Source organism: Excalfactoria chinensis, chromosome 13 (assembly GCF_039878825.1).
Source record: "Excalfactoria chinensis isolate bCotChi1 chromosome 13, bCotChi1.hap2, whole genome shotgun sequence".
Lineage (NCBI taxonomy): Eukaryota > Metazoa > Chordata > Aves > Galliformes > Phasianidae > Excalfactoria > Excalfactoria chinensis.
The window spans coordinates 1,136,344-1,142,343 of NC_092837.1; positions in this window are offsets into that span (position 1 = coordinate 1,136,344).

The window sequence follows — 6,000 nt, forward strand, 5'->3', positions numbered from 1 at the left end:
GTGCGGGAGCGCCGGAGGCGCCGCTGCCGCCGCTCTGGGGCCGCCGCCCGGGCAGGGCTCGCGCCGGGCGCGGCGCCGCCTCCCCCGCTCGCTGCCGGCCCGCGCCGCCGCGCCGCGCCCCCGCCTGGCCCCGCCCCCGCCGCGCTCGCGGCCAATGGGAGGCCGCGCCACGCCGCCCGCGTCTCGCCGCGCCCCTCGCCGCCTCGGCCCCGCCCCCTCCGCCCGCAGAGCCAATGGGGGGCGGCGTGAGCGCGGCGCGGGTGGTCTCGCGGGGCTGCGCGCGCCGCGCGGTCCACGTGTCTCGTTCCGTCCGCGTTAATTACGCGCTTTAATGAGCCCGCGAGGCAGCACCTGTGGCGCGGCGCTGCGGGGCGGTCGGCGGGACTCTCCTCCAGCCCCTACCGCCCTGCTCTTACAGCGCGTCGTGCAGCGGCTGCTCTGCTGGGTGAATGCGGGGGGCTCTTGGACGCCCTGCAGCCCGAGCTCCTGGGCTGAATCTCGGGCACGGGGCGGCTCCCTCCGCTCGCAGGTTTGTTATCGGCGGCCAAAAGCCGGGAGCAGCCCCTCAGCAGTGATAGAGGCACGCGCGTGGTGTGGGTCCCGTGGGTGCGAGGACACACGTACTGGTGGCAAACAGCCGAGCGAGCCGTGGTTGAGCGCCCGCAGCGCTGTACAGGGTGGGCAGCCGCGCTGGGACACCTGGCACTGCCCACCGCGTGCAGCCGGCAGGAGCCGCTTTCGGTACAGGAGATCACCTGGTCGCAGCGCCCCGCTCCCAGCGCTCAGCACCGCGGGCAGAATCCCGCTCTGCAGGCGGACGCATCCCGGACGGAGCGCGGCGGCGGGGCGGCATTCCTGTCCAATCAGCCGTGAAACGCACCGCGGAGCCAGCGCCGTGCTTTTTGCAGACGGGAAAGCAGGCTCTTCTGCACAAAGCCGTGGGGCGGGCGGCGCTGGGAAGTTAATCCAGCCGTGTTTGCTGGGCCGTGGCACAGCCGCCCACCGCACAGCCCGCTCCGTGCCCGCTCCGGCAGGTCGGATGCGCGATCTTCTCAGCCGTCACGGCACAGCCCGAGTGGGGCTGAGTCACTGCCTTCCAGCACAGTCTGCAGGCACAGCTTTTTGCATGCGGTCTCCTAATTACAGAAGGGATGTAATACTAATTACATGCTTATCTTGCAGGCAGGATAGAAAGTTTAATTAGCTGTCATTTATGCCATATGCACGGAGCCCTGTAAAAGCACTAGATGTTGTTATTTGGATTATGCTCCTTTTTTTCTACACTGTACAAACTGCAGCAGTGCATATTTTAGTTTTATCCTTCCACATCCCTATCATTCCTATGAAGAAAGCATTCCAGCACTTGCAGCCAATACAGAGGAACCTGTACCTGGGTTTGTAGGACACTGCCTTAGAGAATCAGAATATCTGGGGCTGGAAAGTAAATTTCTTTTGCCACTATAGAAAGCAATGATGATCAGACTGTCATTTTGTGGACAGGACAGAGTTGAAGAGCTGCAAAGCTCTGTCACATGAAATATCACACACACCACAGGACTCAAACAGGGGCCCCGTGCAGGCAGCCATTAACGCATCCAATCGTGCTGTGCTCCCCTTTTTCCTGCTTACGCTGCATTCATCAGCATATTCAAGCTTTGCATGCAGGAGCAGAGCAGGGCAGCAGGCGGTGGGAAGCGGCCATGGACGCATCCCAGCCAAGTTTCACTGGGATTGTGCATCCAGGCTGTAAAAGGACACCACCAAAGGAAAAACAATAAAACTTCCACATCCTCCTGCCTGCGGGTAAAGGCTTGTGTCCCTCCTGATATTTGCTTGCTTCAACTTTCATTTTTTCTAAGCAGCTTGGCCATCTTCCACTAAGCAGGTCAGTTGGTTGGGCACTGGATGGGTCTGGCCATGCTGCCACTGAGACCCAGAGACATCCCTGGCTTCTCCCCACCAGCCGTCACCTACAGCATCCTCTTGATGCCAGTGCATCAGACCTGCAGACCTGTGCTCTGCCACACACTGCCACGGTCCCTGGCTCTCCAGTCCTGCAGCAAATTGGCCCAGGGAGCAATGTCAGCAGAAAGCTAATCCAGCATTCAAAAAATAACAGTGATAAAAAATGAGTGTTTTCTACTGAGTTAGGCTTGCTCTGAGATGAAATAATAGGCAGTGTGGGTGCAAGGCTGTAGGCCACAGTCATCATCTCCACATAGGCTGCATTACTGTCAGCCCCACTGCTGCACCCAGCCCTCCCCATACTAGCAGCAGTTCTGGGGGGCACAAACTCAGGCAGATTGGGTGGTTCCACCTGAAATTTTTCCTTTTTGTTTTTGTATCAGCAGTTCTCAGGTCGCTCAGCTCCCTGACCTGACTGAGCACTTTGCGTCCCCACACCTCCCTGCTCCTGTCCCTTCCCCACAGCAGCAAGGAGCAGCATCCAGCATCACAGGGGATGGGGGGGAGGGGGGGGGAAAACACCACCTCTAACCAGTTCTGACAGCACCAGGGCTGGGCACACAGAGATGCTTCCACAAAGCTGAAGTGGGTATTTGGACCATCACAGCCCAGGTTCCCAGATTTGCCCTCAAGCAGCAACGTTCAAGGTCTAGTTATTACACGACTTGGTATCACAAGCCATTATTACATGACTGCTTTCATTTTCTTGCTGCTATGGATTTGTTTATTGCACAAGTCACAGATGAAGGACTGTATTTGGCACACACACACATACAAAGAGTTCCAGATAACATATTAACCACCACAAAGGATCTGCGTGAATTCCTTGTTGCAAACAAAAGGGCATGAACAGACCTTCTGCACTGATAGCCTTGGAGGAAGCAGATCCTTGAGCTCACACCTGTTCTGAGCACAGCTCCAGAGCAGCGCCAGGAATTCCCCTCCCTGAGCGCACCCAGCAGATCTCTGTGTGGCTGCAACACAGCCTGGGACACTTTCAGCATAGCCAGCGGTGTTCCCTGCACTGAGCACTCAGCTTTACATGTAGCAAACAGGGCAAGGTGCCCTTCCTTCCTGCACTTGCAGCAGTTGCTCCCACGCCTTTTCACCATCACCATTTCTTTTTCTCATCTCCAGATTCCTTCTCACTGCTTCTGGCCTCCAGGCACACCTACAGGGCACCAGGACAGCCCCAAGGCAGGTCCCTGGGCTAACAGCAGTAGCTGTTAGAACAAGTGAGGCTCTGCAGAGCAGTCAGAAGTCCCCGCAGGAAGCAGAGTGCAGAACTGAGGATCTGCTCCCAGTTGCAAGACTCTCAGGCTCCCTGCTTAGCCCAGCTCATTGCTTTAAAGAAAAAAACATTTTTTTTACGTTTTTGTTCACTGCCACTTGTATCACCAGGTCTTCCCGGCTCCCATAGACATGGATCTGGTCACTGGTTTATTCCGAGCAGCAGCACCAGAGGCAGGTGCTGTGAGTCAGCCTGAGCCCTGATTGTGGCTGAGGGCCCTGCACACCCACCTGCCCCAGCCCACCGCCCTGGGAGCCATTACACCACAAAGCAGTACCTGCTCCCAGCACTGCTGTCCCTGTGTCTACAGCCATTCCAAATTGGCTTGCCTTGGTTCCTGGATCGAGGCAAAAGAAAGCCCTCTGGGTAAGCACTGAGTGCCTTCTGCACCTTGCAGCTCTGCTAACCAGGACAGCCTCACACACAACAGGAGTAGCCTTGTGCGGGGGCACTTCTCATTGCAGAGAACTGGATCAAACATCTCCAAAGTGTTGTTTAACTTCTCCTTCCCGGATTTCAGTGCAAGTTCAGTCACTTCAGCATCCAGACTGTAACAGAAGCATTACTCTGAGGATCAGTGCTCAATCTGTGACACTCAGAGGTCATTACCCAACAGCAGAGCGCTGTGACTCGGGCCATGGTGACCGCTCTGCAGCCCCTCTGTGCAGCACCATTCACACTGCAAGCAGTAGTGGCACTGCGCAGGCACATAGGGACAAACAAAGCCATGCATTATTATCTGCTGTCTGCAGCACGATGGGGACTGCACTACACGTCACGGGGACGGGGCTGTGTGCTCGAGGCGCCTGGAGATGGCTTTGTTCCGAATCACAGAGATGAGGGTAAGGAGTTATGGGGTCAGGGAGCTGCGTGCCCAGAGGCGCCCAGTGGGAGCACTGCACAGAAAGAGACATCCCTGCTTACATACAGAGATCCATGCACACAGCAGCTCCCAGGCCAAGGCAGGGCTGTGTGCTCCCTCGCTGCTGTTCTAAGTTGCATCCCACCGAGTGCCTCCTGAGGAAAGAAAAAAGCATGGGCTGAAGTTCTCCAGGGAGCTCTGGGAGCCATCAGGTGCATTTGTGACTGCAGAAAGGCACCAACCAGGCTGCCCAGCCTACAGCTACACACACAGAGGCCAAATCAGAAATAAGTTCTCAATTAAATGGAAAAGTGCAATTAGTCATGCCCCTGAAAATTACTGCAGCACAGGAAGCAGGAATGGCAAAGCAGTGAGGAAACCAAAGGCTAGGAAATCTTCAAAGATGTTCACAGAAGAAGTATTTAAGTAACAGAGTTAATTATAGATATGACAAAGTTCCATTGTCAGGAAAGGCCAAACAGTTTGTCTATTCTTACTCTCATTTCTTCAGGAAAAAAGAAATCTCATCAAAGGACGGGCCAAGAGGCTGCCACTTGCTTCCTCTGCAAGCACAAAGCACCAGCCTACACCCCCAGTCTGCACAGTGAGCAGGAAGGCCCCAGCAGACACAGAGCGCTCAGCACAGCCCCCAAAGCAGAGGGGGCTCAGCTGCAGTCCCGTAACTCCCTTTTATGGGCCTCAGCCCTGCAACTGTTCCCTGCCACAGGGTGGGACCCTGATGGGCAGCACCTGGTGCCCGCAGCCCCTCCAGCCCTTCCCAAGCCCCAGGCTCAGCTTCCTCCCCACTGCCCTGTGCTGGCTGGCTCTCATCTTCATGGGGCTGCATGGAGCAGAGAATGGATCAGGCTGTAACAGAACTTGGTGCAAACCAGGTGTAGAGCAGCAGGCTCAAGCCCCAGTCCAGGAGGAACTGTGGGCTCACTTCCTCTGCACATGCAGCAGCAGTGCAGGCACCCAGTGAGCAACCAGCATGGGGCAGGTCGGGGGGGTCCTGCAGGTGCCTCTTGGGGTGCAGAACCCCAGTGAGCCCCAAATGTTGGAGCAGAGTTCTTTTAACACATGATAGCTCCAAGGAGGGGAACATCTTCCCAAAATCTGTAGAACCACTGGAAAAAGAAGTCACAAACGGCTGTGGAATTGATCTGCAGCCATGTTTCCAGGAATTACAAGCAGCAGTTCCCAAACCAGATGCTGGTTTCCTTTCTGGAGCATTGCCAGAGATGTGTGCTGTGCGGGCGCCCGCTGTGACCTGCAGGGTGGATGGGAGCGCTGCTCTCCGTGTAAATAGGAATTTCCTCCCAGCTCTGCTCGGCTCTCAGCTCAGTGCCGCCTATTCTGCCTCCGCTCCTGGCAGCAGGACCAAGGCTTTTCTTTCCCTTGGAACGCAGTGAGCACCCCTCACAACCTGTTCTGGTACCCCAGTGCCAGTTCTCCATCCATCTCCATCACCTCCATTTCTACCACTGCTGGCCCAAGTGGAAATCATTTTAATTTTCATGATGACAGCAATGCTGTATCTCCTTTCCTGGATAAAAAATATCTTCAGAAGCAACAAACAAATCTCCAAAGTGCAGTGGAAATCCCCAGCCAACAGAAGCCCAGACAAAGCCACTCACTCCATGGGCTGTGGGGCAATGGGGGCAGCACCTGGTTCTGAGCCCTCTCTGCACAACCCTCCTCTGTGGGGCCCGGGGTTGTGGGACAGGCTGAGAGGAGTCCAAACTGAGAGGAAAAGAGAAGCTGCAGCGAGGGCAGGCTACCAAAAAACAGGAGAGCCAGGAAATGGGTTTGCATTTTGTTTTCTGAAGCTAATGAGCTTAAGGAGGAGCTGCTCTGCAGGGCAGCATGCCAGCCCTGTGCT